General features: G+C 45.7%; 1 protein-coding gene across 1 annotated transcript in view; it reads right to left on the reverse strand.

The window, feature by feature from the left end:
* Nucleotides 1-15,867, reverse strand: part of T265_04436 (hypothetical protein) — a gene marked incomplete at both ends in the record, with an annotated part of 55,516 nt that overhangs the window by 29,864 nt on the left and 9,785 nt on the right. The window lies entirely within an intron of this gene.

The following is a 15,867-nucleotide window of genomic DNA, read 5'->3' on the forward strand; positions in this document are numbered from 1 at the left end:
CCGTGCCACACGAAGGAAGCACGAGGGCGAGACGGAGAGCGCGAATTTACTGACCGAAAGATCCGTGGTTCGAACCCGATCTCCGCCTCTCAACTTCCCCTGTTTAGGTTTGGGCGAATTGGCAGTATCTCAGCCCTCGTGCTTCCTTCGGGTGGTGGCATGGCAGCTAGGCAGCTAGCTGAACAACTTATTTTATTATTATCAGTTTGCCCAAGCCTAGACAGGAGAGGTCGAGAGGAAGAGGTCGGATTCGAACCACGAACCTTCCGGTCAGTAAATTCGCGCCCTAACCACTGAGCCATCTCGCCCCTTTACACTGGTATTTAATAATTCATAGCTATGGCGGTCATAGTGCTGACGCAGATAGAAATGTGGATCTAGCGCTCCAATCCATTCAGCAAGGAACGTGTTACTACCAGGAGGCCAGCGGCGGGAGCAATTTATGGGGCAATTTCAAGTTAGAAACACATTAGAACAGCACCCGAACCGAGCGATGTTTAGAGAAAATCCACGTTGTGACAGGCAGAGGAGCCTGTCTTTCATCTGGCTGGAAAACTTGAATAAAAGGCTGTTTAGGAAATACATCAGTGAAGAGTTTGCTGCCACAAAACACAATATGTATGCTGAACATGCCTAAAATAATCATACGAGTGGCCTTGCTCGCCGACAAGCAGGTTTGGCCTCCACAAGCAAGCAGAAACACAGTCGTGTTCCATTTATTTTTGGTAACATAAGAATTCAACTGCCACCGTTTTCAACGTAACTGGTGGAATTGGCCAAGTGTTCTTTATGCAACGTTGGATTCAGTAGTGTTTGTAGTAGAATAAACAACCGCGAAAAACAAATGCGGCCGCAAAGTGGACCGAAGAAAAGAATAGAACTTAGCATTGATCCACCCTAAATTCATAAAATCTGGTTTCCCGTATTCAACAGCGTGGCACGGTATGACGAACACTCCAAAAATTAGAAAAAGAGAAGAACGAGAGGAAGAATTTGGGAAGTGTACGGGCCTAGGCTGTTCATTAGCCGTGAACAGTCACTCATGAAACAACTCCGATGTGCCGAGAGAGATACCGACAGCTGATAAGTACTCTCTGGCGCCAAAAATATTAGGTGAGAATCGACCAGATTTGATGCAAAAATAGTGTTGACAGACATTTGACGATTCAGTGCAACATGGAAAATCAACAAAATCGCAGCGTAAAATCATGAAGAAATAAGGGGACGGTTAATGTGGATCATGAAAAAAGTGTGAAACCTGCTAACATGTTGTGAGAATGGGTAGTTTTTATAGGGAGACTAAACAGGACGGTTCTGGAAGTCATAAGACGTAAGAAACATGAGTACGGTACGCAAGATGGTTACGATGATACGATGATTACGGTTGAGCTGTTCATTGAACCTATAAAATCTGTCACTCGCAGCCATACTGCCACTAATCGATAGGGACATTTCGTGCGTAACGTCTAATACGTAGAGTATATGCCCTCCGTAACAGGGGACGGGACGCCCAAGCTGTAAATAACTCTATATTTGTTGTATGGGCTCAGCAGAAATATGCCGGAAGCTAGGTCAACCATTCAAACTACTGCCATGAAAAGCATACTCTTTCGGATGCGCGGCTTCATCATTCCCATCGCAAATGCACGGTACCATCCTAAAACATTTTGTGTGATGCCTCTAGAATAACATCGAAATTCAGATAATGGTGCCACAGTGTGAATATAGAAAAATTCGCAGATCCTGACATTCGGTGATCTAGGGAGTGTTTCGGTATCGAAAATGGGATCGGTTGACTACACCGAAAGTTTGACCTTTACCACAATTCAGGACGGTGAACACGTAATTTCGACTGCAGGCACTTGGACAGTAGATCACTTCCCACTGTCTTACGCTGGATGAAAGTGATCCAAAGGGTTGCAGAAAATGGATTGCCAGCAGCGGACTAAAATCTTAACCTGCAAACTTGGAAGTACTGGTCACTCTAAGCTCTTCAATGGTAGAACCCCGGGCGGTAAGTACCAGTAGTTAAAAACTTTGAAAATCATATGGTTGAGAACAATTTCGTATCAGAACCATCACTTTTGGTTCACCCACTGTTTCATCCTCATTTAAGCAGACTAGCATCCAGAAGCTACTGTAAAGGTCAGGATGCTACTTCTCTCAGTGTATAGCCAACCACTCGTTGTTCTCCCGACTGTCATCCAACGGGACTATTTGGTTAAAGCCATCAAACCGTGGTGTGCGACTTATGGTTGCATCGCAAACACGATGTAGATCTATTTTATAACAGAAAACAAGCAAATCTACTAGTGGCCGTCTTGTGAGTGACTTGTTCTTATTCAACGCGTACGGTCCTGTAAGTCGGAGGGACGGAGGCTACAAAATGTTTCGGTACTGTCAATGCAGAACGCCTTCTAAAGGACAGCTGATGCCTGACAGGTGCTACATGGTTCTACCTTAAACCAGTGCTATCAGTTTCTTGTTCGACTTGGTTAGTGTTTACATGTGTAGGTGCCTTCGCTTTTAGTCTTCATGCTAATTTTCATGAATCATCATCATCATCATCATCATCATCATCAATGACAGCAACATCAGTGTTGGCACTGATGCTTCACTGCCGTACAAGGCACCACGCGACGGCCGATTTGGCATGAGAATATTGTTAGTTGTGTAGGTCATGGCTGTACGAGGGCTGGGATACTGCTAGGGCGCCCACACCTAGACAGGAGGACGATTAGGGTCCTCAACCAAAGCCTTTGGCTCAAAAGCCTAACCGCAAGGCAGCGGTGTTTGGCGGGAAATGCAAATGCATTACCATTTCTACGGAACAAGTCGCCACATGTTCCAACCCCCAACCTGGAGGGCCAGGAGACTGTGTTCGTCAGACCTCTAACCATTGACCAACCTGGTATGAGAGACTCTGTGAGTGTCGCGCGGACACCCCCCAGTATAGCTCAATGGGTAGCCGAGGTACACAAACCGCCACACCACGATAAGGTCCAGTCTCTTCGTGACGTTCTTCATGAATCGCTTACAAATTAGGGGTGTTACAACTACTAGTTCTTCCCATTAAGTAACAGCTGGGAAACTTGGAAACGCCCACAACCAATGCTTTCCTTAAATGAGCAAATCCAATGAAGGTGATTAAAGCGCTGACTACACCTTAGTCCGTGGGAGAAAAGCGTAAGCGGCTAAGTATACTACCATACTGTCAGAACGGAACATCCCACTTATCGAAAAAATACGTAAACTTCCCCAAGCGGTAGTTCGAATGTTTGTAGATAGTGGTGCGCATGTACCTGTAAAACTGACGAATGTGCATGCATGCACGCGCATGCATCATTGATCCATCTACCAGACACGTGAACTTGCATGGTGAATGATTTACGCGTCAGTAATGCAAAAACAGTGCAGACAGTATATCAGAAGCCAGCCACCTAGCTGATCACAGGACTACACCGTTTAGGTCCTAAACCAAGAGATATTAAATCCCTATAGGAGAATGGAGTGACTCACGTCAGAGTGGAGCTAATGGCGTGCGCCGTGTCGACAGAATCAGCCTGAATACACTATGAAACTATCCCGAGGATCATCAGTGGATCCTACCGTTACGAGAAAACCCGGTGAGCTCACCCAAAACAACAAACAGTAGGACTGACATGCGACTAAACCGCTAACGATGTATTCCGCCATGTTACATGTTGAAAACGACCGAAATTTAGGATAGGATTCCACGTTGGTTCACTGAATGAGCACCATAGCTCGAAAACAGCCCATTTAAGCTTCTTGTCCTTTGACTGCGTTGCACAACAGTACTCTGTTCAGTAAACTGAGTGCTTGGTGTCTTGTGACGATCACAGTTGACTACATACATTTCTTTGCTTTCTTTGTAAGTGTACGAACACTTATCCGCTAAGATAAAAAAAAATAGTCACTCAGCTGTAGCATCCTTTCGGTGCCTTGATGCCAAGCCACCCGAGGTGAGCACGAGGGCTGAGTACTGTCGGGTTCCCTGAACCACATTCGTAGGTGTAACTATAAAGATTCAGTTAACCTAGTAGTGAAAAGCTAGATGAGCAAGTTATTCGTCAACACCAGGTAGGGGGTAGAAACACTGAGTCACAAAAATGATGGCATCCATCGGTTCTATGCCAGCCTGGATAGACAAATAACCATGTAATCTAATAGAATACTTCCTCGACATCGGACAATCAACTCCTAAATGAGTCCTAACTACATTTTGATATTAATGCATACATTTAGGCGGGTGCAGATAGCTGTGTGGTCGCCAGGCGCCAGACGTACCAGGCCGGTGCTATTGTCATCAAACACGCAGACTCGGCTTTTATGTTCCAAATAGCAACAATGGTACCCCCATACACACACTAGTCAGTCGGTCGCCCATCGACTGCATACAAGATGTCGTTAACTTGTATGGCAGTGCGCTGTGCGGTAGGTCCGATGGTGGCACAAGCACAGTTAAAGGACAAGTACACAAAAAATATTGACTGGTGGTGTGTGAATCCTGGCGTGGTCTAATGCGTGTGCGGGATTCCGTCGGAACAGTGAATTGGAACGTACATAGCAGAACGCTTCCTGGCTGTTCACAAGACCCTCATTAAATCGGGAAGCGTATGTTGCTTGCTTCTTTGATGAATCTGACAATTTAGCTACAAACGACGCACCACTTCACGATGCAACGATAATGTCATCTCGATAAGCGGTAAAAAAAGCCTTGAATCAATGTGATAAAACACGGTAAAAGTAAAACAGTGGGCTTCAGTTGGACTGCAAAGGCCAAAAAGTCTCCACCGATGGTCATTGTATTTTTGAAAGCAATGGGCACCGGTTGAGAAGTAATCCTAGGATAACTTGGGCCAGAAAAGTGCGCACAATAGGGGCTACTCTGAGATACTGTCCTAACACATCCGCTTATATAGAAGCACCTCTAGTTGCATTCACATTAGAAAGTGCATCAACTGTTTAAACAGACTGATTTTCTTACTTTGGCGATAAATCGGCCTATTCATGTTCACTTACTTCACAGTCCCTCGGGCTTGACCAATGGTGAGCACCGGTGGTGTATTGGTGGACCATTCGGCATTCTATTAAGCCAATTGATTCTAACGATGTTCCATCCACTCAGCTCTTTTCCCCCATTTCGCCCCGAAATCTATGTTCCAAAACAGTCCCATTCTTTTTCCTTTGCGTTCCGATGGCATTAAGCATTTCCCAGCACTCTGACAGAGCAACATTGTTCCCAGTCCAATCCTAATTACTACTTTCCTAATTCCATTACTCCCAACATATCCAACTTTCTAAGACCCTTTTAGCCTAGGCAACTCTTGCGGAGCCTGCTTGCCCGAACATTAACGCATGTTAAAGTGTCAACAACAGAACAGTCAGTAACCGTAGCCTGTGATATTGACGTCATCCTTAATTTATGTGTAAGTTTTGCCTACTTGCTGGAGTTTTACTTATGAGATCCTCCCTCATTTCCATTCAAATTGGGGAGAATCCTGTCCTCGTAGAACGACTTCCCCAGTGTTCCTATAGTATACACACCACATATTTGACTGTATATCAGGATGGGTGACAGGATGAGATAGCTCAGTGGTTAGAGCGCGAACTTACTGACTGGAAGGTCAGTTGCTCGAACCCAATTTCTGCCTCTCGACCTCTTCTGTCTAGGCTTGGACAACCTGGCAGTATCCCAGCCCTCGTATTTCCATCGGGTGGCACTGCCAGGCACTGAAAGGGTGTTACAGCTGGACGAGTATCTATCATTATCTGTCTTTATGGCTGACGCCCACCTGTTGCTTAGTTATTAACTACCTGATTTCACACACGAATAGGAGGTATACAGCGTTGCGCGATCTGACATATCGACACGATACTACAGAAGCGTGCCAATTACCCAGTGGTCAAATATTTCTGGTCATTAGTCCCACTAAAATCTAACAATGCTTGAAGCACAATTGAGAATCCCAATTGAAAATAGACAACCTCACAAGCGAAAGTATTCGGTAAGGATGCGGAGTCGTCATCATCACTAGGGATAGCAATATACCAGTACTGGAAGCCTGTACGTAACTGCTATGTAACAATGCAGGTGAAAAGAAAAATGATGGTTCTTGTGGAAACCCGTGTCCCTCGAAGAGGGTCCGGAGCAAAGTACCTACGCTCTCCAAAACCAGTGAAATGAACGCACTTGGGAAGCAAGTTGAAGTGAGCCACAATCAACGAGACTAAAGCGACATACTTTGCAAACCTCACCCAACGCAGAATAAGCACACAACAACAAACAAGCGTAAGCTAGAAAGCTAGACAGCAAGCTCATAACTCGGGTCCCTTAAGTACTACATTCCGTTAAGTTTCTAAAGAAGCGTAAGAATTACGTGGACCCAGGAAGATGCATAAAATCTCAGTGTTAAACTTGATAGTAGCAGTTTTCATTTTCTGAAGTCAGGTCATGGCCTATTCTCCATGAACCCTTCGCCAACGGGAGTGTTGAGAAGGAAAGCGGTATCCTTCCTCATATGACGGACCGATGTGTTGAATGCTCTAAAAAACTCAGCCTCATAAGCCTCATCTGTTGTTAAAATGAGTTGAACTCAGTACTTACGTACATGCTGTAGCCAGTGAAGATTGGTATACTACGAAGGTAATCGGATGCAACAGATAAAGTCCGCAGTCATTGAGTAGAACCGCTCCCATTGTCTTTTTANACTACGAAGGTAATCGGATGCAACAGATAAAGTCCGCAGTCATTGAGTAGAACCGCTCTCATTGTGTCTTTTTATGGACATGGACCCTTAATATCAATGCATTCATCCCTGATTTCAAAGACTAAGTAAGTTGGCGGATATTTATCATATCCTTGAGATGCGTGCACTGACTTCGTCTGCCACGATGAGGTCCATAAGGATAACTAAACCTATCAACAAACTCAAGTTCCTTATTCTGCAGTTCCAGATGGGTAGAGAGGAAGGTGTACAGCGGATGACGAGGCATGGGGCCAGTTCGGATGTCAAAGTCCCTGTCAAAGTAGCTCATATGGACGCACAGTCGTCAAATATCAGAAGTGTCATCTACATAACCTAAGTCAATTAAAATTCCTCCACGGTCTCCTGGAGAGTGTACTTCGTGATGGCGCTGAAGGAATAATATGGAGAGCGAGAAATCATCGCGAACGCAACACTAACTGTGGAGATACTCTGATAGGTTAGTGTAAACCTCAAAGTGACTGCAGGTATGGGAACGAACCATAGCACAAAGTTCATCCCTGTCAAAGTAGCTCATATGGACGCACAGTCGTCAAATATCAGAAGTGTCATCTACATAACCTAAGTCAATTAAAATTCCTCCACGTTCTCCTGGAGAGTGTACTTCGTGATGGCGCTGAAGGAATAATATGGAGAGCGAGAAATCATCGCGAACGCAACACTAACTGTGGAGATACTCTGATAGGTTAGTGTAAACCTCAAAGTGACTGCAGGTATGGGAACGAACCATAGCAACAGATGTGTGGATGAACCAAACTGGCTAAAGAGTAAAGGATCCTCTAAAGTGGTTTTGCGGTTCGTGAGCTGTACTAACAGGGTTGTCTAATATTTTCAGTTCCCCATACAAGGTTGATTAGTGACTAGAGCTCTGACAAACGGTATCCCATAGTACTCCAGGTTGGAAGTTGGTAAATGGGGGCCGACCTGTTCTTTAGAAACGCACACTACTACAGTAGTATACCGGCACCCATCCGTCCACTTGTAGTCGAGCTCTTGGGCCAAATGTAGGAGGCCCTAATCGTCCTCCTCCCAGCCTATAGGCAGAACTAAAAGTACTGTCATACAACACATCGATCGGTAAATGGTGCCATCAGCCGGACTGACTTAGTTGCTGCGGCGAAAAAGATGGGTAAGCGTAGACATCCTACTGCTTACGCTTTCCTTCTTACATTTACTTCACCTATACCGCACACCATTGCGAGTACACTATGTGCAGGTTCCTGTATCGGGACTGACAGCCTTGCTCGTTTTGCACCACAAGTTTTGCGCATCAGTCTATAGTACTAGCCATAGACACGTCGAAATCAGCCATAAGACATCAAAAGCCGGTCCAGTTAGCTGCCTTGATTGTTTTCACTCTGGAGCGAGAAGGAAAAAAGCTGCTCTCACAAGTACGCCGGATTCTTGAATTGATGCATGCTATCCATCTAAGCAGAGAACCCAAGAAGCAAGCAATGTAGCAAAATGGCTACCTCGCTGCACTTTTCCAGCTTTCGGTCGATGTAGCTGGATATGCTGGATATGTATCGGGCTATCCCGCGAAACCGTTCTTACTTGATGGGTTGCCCGTCCATAGTTGTACCCGTGTGTTTAGTTTGGCCCAAACATTCCTTAAATGCTGAGAAACCCACCAACCCAGAAATCAATCAAATGTACCAGAACCGACTACCATTCCAACGCCCGTCTACTGACCTTACATATGGTATTCAGAATTACTTGAAAAATATGCCCAAAGCCAAATGTGATGCTAAATATTCCACCGAAAATTCTTCCAACAATATGAAAAGACCTTGGCTCTGCTGAAGGACAGGCGACAGATCCCCTCCGGTCACAAACACGATCAGGTATGACGTATCATCCAAAGCCACATAAAAGTGAATACTCAAACAAAACAGCAAGCTTCATGTGTTCAGAAAGTTGAAGAAATGGAAGTGGAAAGTGATGGAAATACGTGTAGGTTGTTCCGTTTGATACGCTCAACAGGCCCTTGGCAGTTGAGCATCAAAAGGATGATGGTTCTGATATCCAGCAAGAAGGAACGAGTGGAGCGTTGGACAGAATACTTTCAGTCGGTCCACTACAACTTCCCATTTGAACTGTTGGCCTTTAACATAAAGGTGTACTGTGAACAGAGAATCCCCTTCAGGCTAACCACTGTTCGAGCGTGTTTCCCTACTGTATCTCACCATGCTCTTGTTCCTGACAATATCTCAATTGCTCTGCTCAAGGATGATTGTTGGTTTCAATGTCACCACTCGTCTAACCTATTAGCGTCTATCTGGGAGAAAAAGAATGCACTATACAAGTGGAATGAGTGTAAAAATGCAGATCTTCAAAAAGGGTACTCGCAGTGAGTGTAGTAACCACCAAGATATCATTTTGACTCCAGTCGTATCAGGGTTTCTGGATTCCGATGAAGTCAGTAAACTAAGCTCGAAGCACTGAATCACACATGCCGATTTGCATCACTTCTAGAGTCAAAAAGGCACAGCACCGGGTACCAGGGGACGCGTGTATCATGCCGCAGTAACAACTGTGCTTCTCTACGGTTACGAGATATGCCCTCTGAAGGTAGATTTCTCAAAAGTGTAACCGGCTAATTAGGAAAGAAGTACTCGGTACTACAGCCGGTGTTTCAATCGCGAAAAATATCCAGAGTCGTTAACTGCGGTGGCTTGGCCACGTGCTGCACACGTCAAATCGTCGTCTACCGAAACGAGCGTTGTTCCCCATTCCCCTTTCAGAACAGTGTCAACTGCAAAATGAACAACGGCGGATATGGCAGACAAGTGTGGAAAAGACAGAGACGGGTTTTGGTGCTGGAGGTGCGGTCTGCCTTCCAGAATGAGGTCCCATCGTGCGCTTGGTTGGAGGCGTTGCAAGAAACGGTGGTTAACCGAGGATCCTCACTTTTGTGGCAGTTTCTCTCCAGATGGCGAAAGCACCTTAGAACGCCTGCGGTAGGCTGGCACCAGAATCCCTCTCCGTCCATCTTACCATTTTGCCCATTGGACGCCAATGTCAACGCTGATGTTGCAGCCCGGATGATGATTGTGATGGTGTTAATAAAGATAATGGCAGGGCGGCCCTCAATCACAAATATCTAACGGTTCAGCTGTAACAAATTCATCGGGACGCAGCGGAGACGCAATCCAAAACAATCACGAGAGGTGAGGTACTAGCTGAATATCGAAGTCATGGGTAACCGAAAAGCTAGCATTGGATTCAAAAGATATGCTCAAATCGGCACGTCGAACTTTAACCACTCAACCATACCAACTCTGAGAGATATCGAGTTTACCATCACGGTTGTTTTCAACCTCTCTACCGACGAGATTTAATGTGCTGTTGAATACTCTCCTTCCCGAGCTGTAGATCTGACGCCAGAAAATGTACTCTGAAAATCGGAATGACACAGTCCAGTCAAAACTACACCGCGAACTCAATCTGCCACTTTGGAGTGCACTTTTAAATGTTATTGTTGCTATTTAATTGTTAGAAACTGGATTAAATAGTGTCTGTGATGGAAAAGCGTGTAAGAATTAGGTGACCTCCAGGAACACGTCAACTTCAGAAACGCCACCAAACAGGGCTGAAGTGACATGCAGACAAAAATACGTATATCTCGACTAAAAGCTTTCAAGTTGTGGTGATCAAGCCCCAACGTAGCAATGAGCCTGCAGGCTATAGTGGTTGGAACTTCACTCTTCAAGGTTCCGTCATGCCGGGAAGGCTAACCAAGAGCAGCCATATAAAAAAGAAGAGTCCATGCGCTAACAGGCGCCATATAAAAAAGAAGAGTCCATGCGCTAAGGGAATGCGCTAACAGGCATTAAAGTTATGGTGGTCACTGCAACGGGAGTGCGAGGACGGCATCTTCCCCAGATATTCATCCTCTCCGTAATTATGGAAGCAGCGATGCTATCTTCCTCTGATGAGTGGCCGATTAGAGATGACCCTAAAGATCAAACACTTTAATGACCATCATCTGACCGTGATTGTCGGCGCATTGTCTAGTAAAGTAGAAGTACTTCTAAAATATAAAACCGGGGTGCGGCTCAAAACTCACCTGTTATGCACAATATCATTAGCAATCACGATTAGGTCTTACATATTACGTCATTGAGCTAGGCCAGGCCCTCTCTTAAGCCACAGCCAAGTGGGTCAGACTCTCGAATCACTGGCCTTTTGTCAGGATCCTCAACAGGAAATAAGAGTTGTCAACAAGACCGAATCTACTGCCACAGCATTCAAACTACGTAGACAAGTCGTACAGTATCATCCTTCCTGGCCGTTTGGACCTCACCCATGGTTAATCAAAAAGGGCTCCGTAAAGTAAGCTGTCCTCTGACACACGAAGGACATATGAACAACTTCACCTGCGGTGTGATTATTGTGACTTGCTCTCCCCAGAAAAAAACATCTCACCCGGTTTTACCATTATATCCGGGAAATACCTCAGAAATCGACCGTTAAAAGCGGAGTACTCGTATGCCTTCCGCTAGTAAAAGCTATGTGGTTGGGTCATAAAGAACCACATTGCTGCAGAGTATAATACTCTACCCATGACAGAGATGACAGACGAGATGTGTCGGAATGTAGAGACAGCTCTGTTGGCCTTCGCGAAGTGATTCAACCTTCTGTCAGTCGACAGGGACTCACGCAACTGACCAGGCAGATTAACTCAGCTACCGCAACGACTAACCGGTCTGCAAGCGGTAGGCTGCTTAGACTCCACCTAGTCTGGCAGCAGCAGTCTTCATTCTGTAGGTTTGAAGCACACCCTGAACCATGCGACGCAAGTAACGCAGTATTTAAAGGTGATTCGCAATTCACAGAGACTCAACATCGTCCGGAGGCTGAATGAAGTGATGCACGTGCTCGCACAACAGCACGATCACAAACAAGTTACACTCCATGGAAAGAACGATGGTCCTGAGTTGATGATCAGCAGTAGCCACATAATCAAAGCGAGTCCCTGGATTGTCTGCAGTCGATGCCACACAGTCGGAGAACTTGTCTTGCAAGTTCATATGGGTTGAAGATACGTAAAGTCGCTCTTCAGTATCTGTGCGGTGCTTTGCTTGTCGTGTCAGGACGTGTACCGACCACACAAACAAAAGCCGTTTGCAGCCCACGATTGATTAAACTAGCCCTCCTAAGGGCGCAAGTAGAGATGCTCACTGGAATCCAATGTGCTTGAAAGACTTTCGACCCTCGAACCGAAGAAAACTCACACCGTAGTTATCACGGAGCAGTTACATCGGGGTCACCAGGCAACTGGAGTGAAACGTGAGCGGTCTGAAGGTGATCGTCGAACAAAGTTTAAGAAATTCGACGGAGTATGGAAACTGTAAACCGTAGTGGTGAGATCCTCTGAATTTGCTTGGGGTTTGGTTTCGCATATTTCACTGCGCGGAAGCTTAGAGAGGTATTTGTCAGTTAACAAGTCAGAATGACTTGGTCGGAGAGGCTGTAGGACGAACAAAGGGATGAAAGGGCGAAATATACTTCTCGGTTATTCGGAAGTATGGCAGGGGTTTGTGTGAAACATATTTTGATCGTTTGACTGATATGTAAAGTAGTTGGAGAACGGATAGATTGCCTCGAAAGTTCAAGCCGCTGATTTAGTAGTAAGGTTTCCAAGATGGGTTTTCTCGGGAAACCGAGAGTTGGCCAAACTAGGTAATAGGGAGAAAGCCGAAGACTGGAGTAGCTCGACACAGGGAAGAAGGCGCTTGATCCTGCTGTGGGCAGGTGTGTCAGGATCCGTATGAGGAACTATCGTTCAGTCGTGGTACTTTTTCGCCGCATAGCTGCAACCCAATAAAGGTAATCAAAAAGCCTGGGTTACGTTCGCATCATGGACAACAACTTCGCTATTCTGAGTTAGATTTAGTGGTCTGAATATTGTGCAGGCAGTTGCGTCTGATCGTTCGGCTGTTTTTGGGCCGACCTTTTGTGCTGCTTGTGTCTCTCTGAATACTCAATGTGAACAGTAATAATGATCGACTAACGCAACTTCGCAGCTACTACGTCATGATTGTACCAAGACGGATGCCACAAATGCACATCATCATCAGCTGTAAAAACTGCACATTTGTCGTACAGTATAGCTGCCACAGTTTCGTTTACCAATGATTTGGGAAGGTGGAGTAGATAGCAGCGCATTGAAGGTGGCAGCTGATATAATTCACGCGTAAATACACAGTTTTTGGTGGACTTTTCATTGAGGAGATTGGGAGGGGGATATGTATTAAAGCTAATCGTTTGGATGCATGACCGTCATTGACGGCGCGACCGGGCCATGTCTGTCTGATGTGTCCCGTTTCGGGGTCCCCATCCAGCGTGACGACAATGACGAGCGCAGCTGAGTTTGCTGGCAATTGCTTTCATACTTCGCTGTCAAATCATTGTTTGACGTCCTCTGGCTCGCTTCCATACTTCGTGTGGTCGTGCGAAAAGAGCCCTTCGAAAAAGTCGGTTAACTGGCATATGGAGCACGTGGCCAAACCAGTGCAACCTATGGAGTGTGATCAGTTCATCACTTGTAGGCGAGCTGTCTCCTCCGAAAACCATTCGACGTCTTCAGAATAAATGATCCAGTTTTCTCACCTAAAATATATTAGGCTAAAGTGGCTTGGGACATGCACAACGCACGTCGTACACATGCTGCTGAAAGCTTCGAAAAGGATTAGCCATGATACAGCAAAACGAAAGTGGCCACAACCATACTGGATACGCTCGGATTTTCGCGCCACCCTGATGCGGCAAAACGTGATTCCCAGTGCAGTGTTAGAAACCGTCCAGTAAATGACACTTAAAAATCTCAGCGGCCATCTTGCCATCACTTTTTAAGTCGGACTGCCTATATGGATATTGTTTATTGTTTTATGTTGGGATCATGTTGAATGAGGTTCGTAAAAGAATTTGCGTCCATTCCAGTGATGCGGGTTTACTCCGATACGGCACTTTCAATATGTAGGCAATATTGAACTTGATAGTTTTCCAAGAAGACGAGTTATTTTCAACAGATTTCCAGCTTTTTAATTTCTCCCAACTCTAACTCCTTTCCTGGTGGTTAGGAACCAGCTGAATGCATTTAATACCAGTGTGCTGCTATCAATGATGATGAGTTCTATCCTCTTCCTCAACAGGAGTCAGCATCGCCACTTCCATGATCATGGAAGAACTAAGCGGTTTGACGAATACCGCTGTACACACAATTCTGTCCCTTTAATCCAGAATCGTCTACTAACGCGACTGTCATGGGTAGGAGTTCGTGGCAGTTTGGTTTTCATGAGCCATTCTTGACATCCCGACTTGAATTGTCATCTTAACGTAATGGCCGGACTTTAGTGCTGCAATGATCCTGTGAGTTATAATGGTTGGAACTCGGTTCCTTAGGGCCCAACCATGGCAAGAACAGTGGGGAGCACCCGAACGAAGAACGAGTTCCCGTATTGCGATAAATTGTATTACGAGGTCTGGAGGTAAACTCGTATCATCCTCTGAGGTAGGAGTGTGAGGGTGGTAGGGCGTTTCCTTTGTCCCGTTTCGGGGTCCCCATCCAGCGTGACGACAATGACGAGCGCAGCTGAGTTTGCTGGCAATTGCTTTCATACTTCGCTGTCAAATCATTGTTTGACGTCCTCTGGCTCGCTTCCATACTTCGTGTGGTCGTGCGAAAAGAGCCCTTCGAAAAAGTCGGTTAACTGGCATATGGAGCACGTGGCCAAACCAGTGCAACCTATGGAGTGTGATCAGTTCATCACTTGTAGGCGAGCTGTCTCCTCCGAAAACCATTCGACGTCTTCAGAATAAATGATCCAGTTTTCTCACCTAAAATATATTAGGCTAAAGTGGCTTGGGACATGCACAACGCACGTCGTACACATGCTGCTGAAAGCTTCGAAAAGGATTAGCCATGATACAGCAAAACGAAAGTGGCCACAACCATACTGGATACGCTCGGATTTTCGCGCCACCCTGATGCGGCAAAACGTGATTCCCAGTGCAGTGTTAGAAACCGTCCAGTAAATGACACTTAGAAATCTCAGCGACCATCTTGCCATCACTTTTTAAGTCGGACTGCCTATATGGATATTGTTTATTGTTTTATGTTGGGATCATGTTGAATGAGGTTCGTAAAAGAATTTGCGTCCATTCCAGTGATGCGGGTTTACTCCGATACGGCACTTTCAATATGTAGGCAATATTGAACTTGATAGTTTTCCAAGAAGACGAGTTATTTTCAACAGATTTCCAGCTTTTTAATTTCTCCCAACTCTAACTCCTTTCCTGGTGGTTAGGAACCAGCTGAATGCATTTAATACCAGTGTGCTGCTATCAATGATGATGAGTTCTATCCTCTTCCTCAACAGGAGTCAGCATCGCCACTTCCATGATCATGGAAGAACTAAGCGGTTTGACGAATACCGCTGTACACACAATTCTGTCCCTTTAATCCAGAATCGTCTACTAACGCGACTGTCATGGGTAGGAGTTCGTGGCAGTTTGGTTTTCATGAGCCATTCTTGACATCCCGACTTGAATTGTCATCTTAACATAATGGCCGGACTTTAGTGCTGCAATGATCCTGTGAGTTATAATGGTTGGAACTCGGTTCCTTAGGGCCCAACCATGGCAAGAACAGTGGGGAGCACCCGAGCGAAGAACGAGTTCCCGTATTGCGATAAATTGTATTACGAGGTCTGGAGGTAAACTCGTATCATCCTCTGAGGTAGGAGTGTGAGGGTGGTAGGGCGTTTCCTTCAGCCGACCAGCATGTCCATATTTATGGAAGTAGCTGCTGCCTTCTTCCCAGGAAGGACCGGGTTACAAAATGTTGGCCCTAGAAGACGCCCACTTCGATCACCTAACGGCGAACTGTGACCGCCGGGGCATTATCCATTACGGTTAGAATACTCCTAAAACCAAAGAGTTTGGTGCTGCCCAGATGCATGTTATGTGTGCTGTCGTATTAGAAGTAGGCCAATTATGGCCCTCTGCGCCCTCAGGTCAGGCCAGCCCCTGAAGCCAAGCGGTTCAGACTTTACTCATTAGCTCCAGCAAGCAT

This window comes from Opisthorchis viverrini (assembly GCF_000715545.1).
Source record: "Opisthorchis viverrini unplaced genomic scaffold opera_v5_73, whole genome shotgun sequence".
Taxonomy (NCBI): Eukaryota; Metazoa; Platyhelminthes; class Trematoda; order Opisthorchiida; family Opisthorchiidae; genus Opisthorchis; species Opisthorchis viverrini.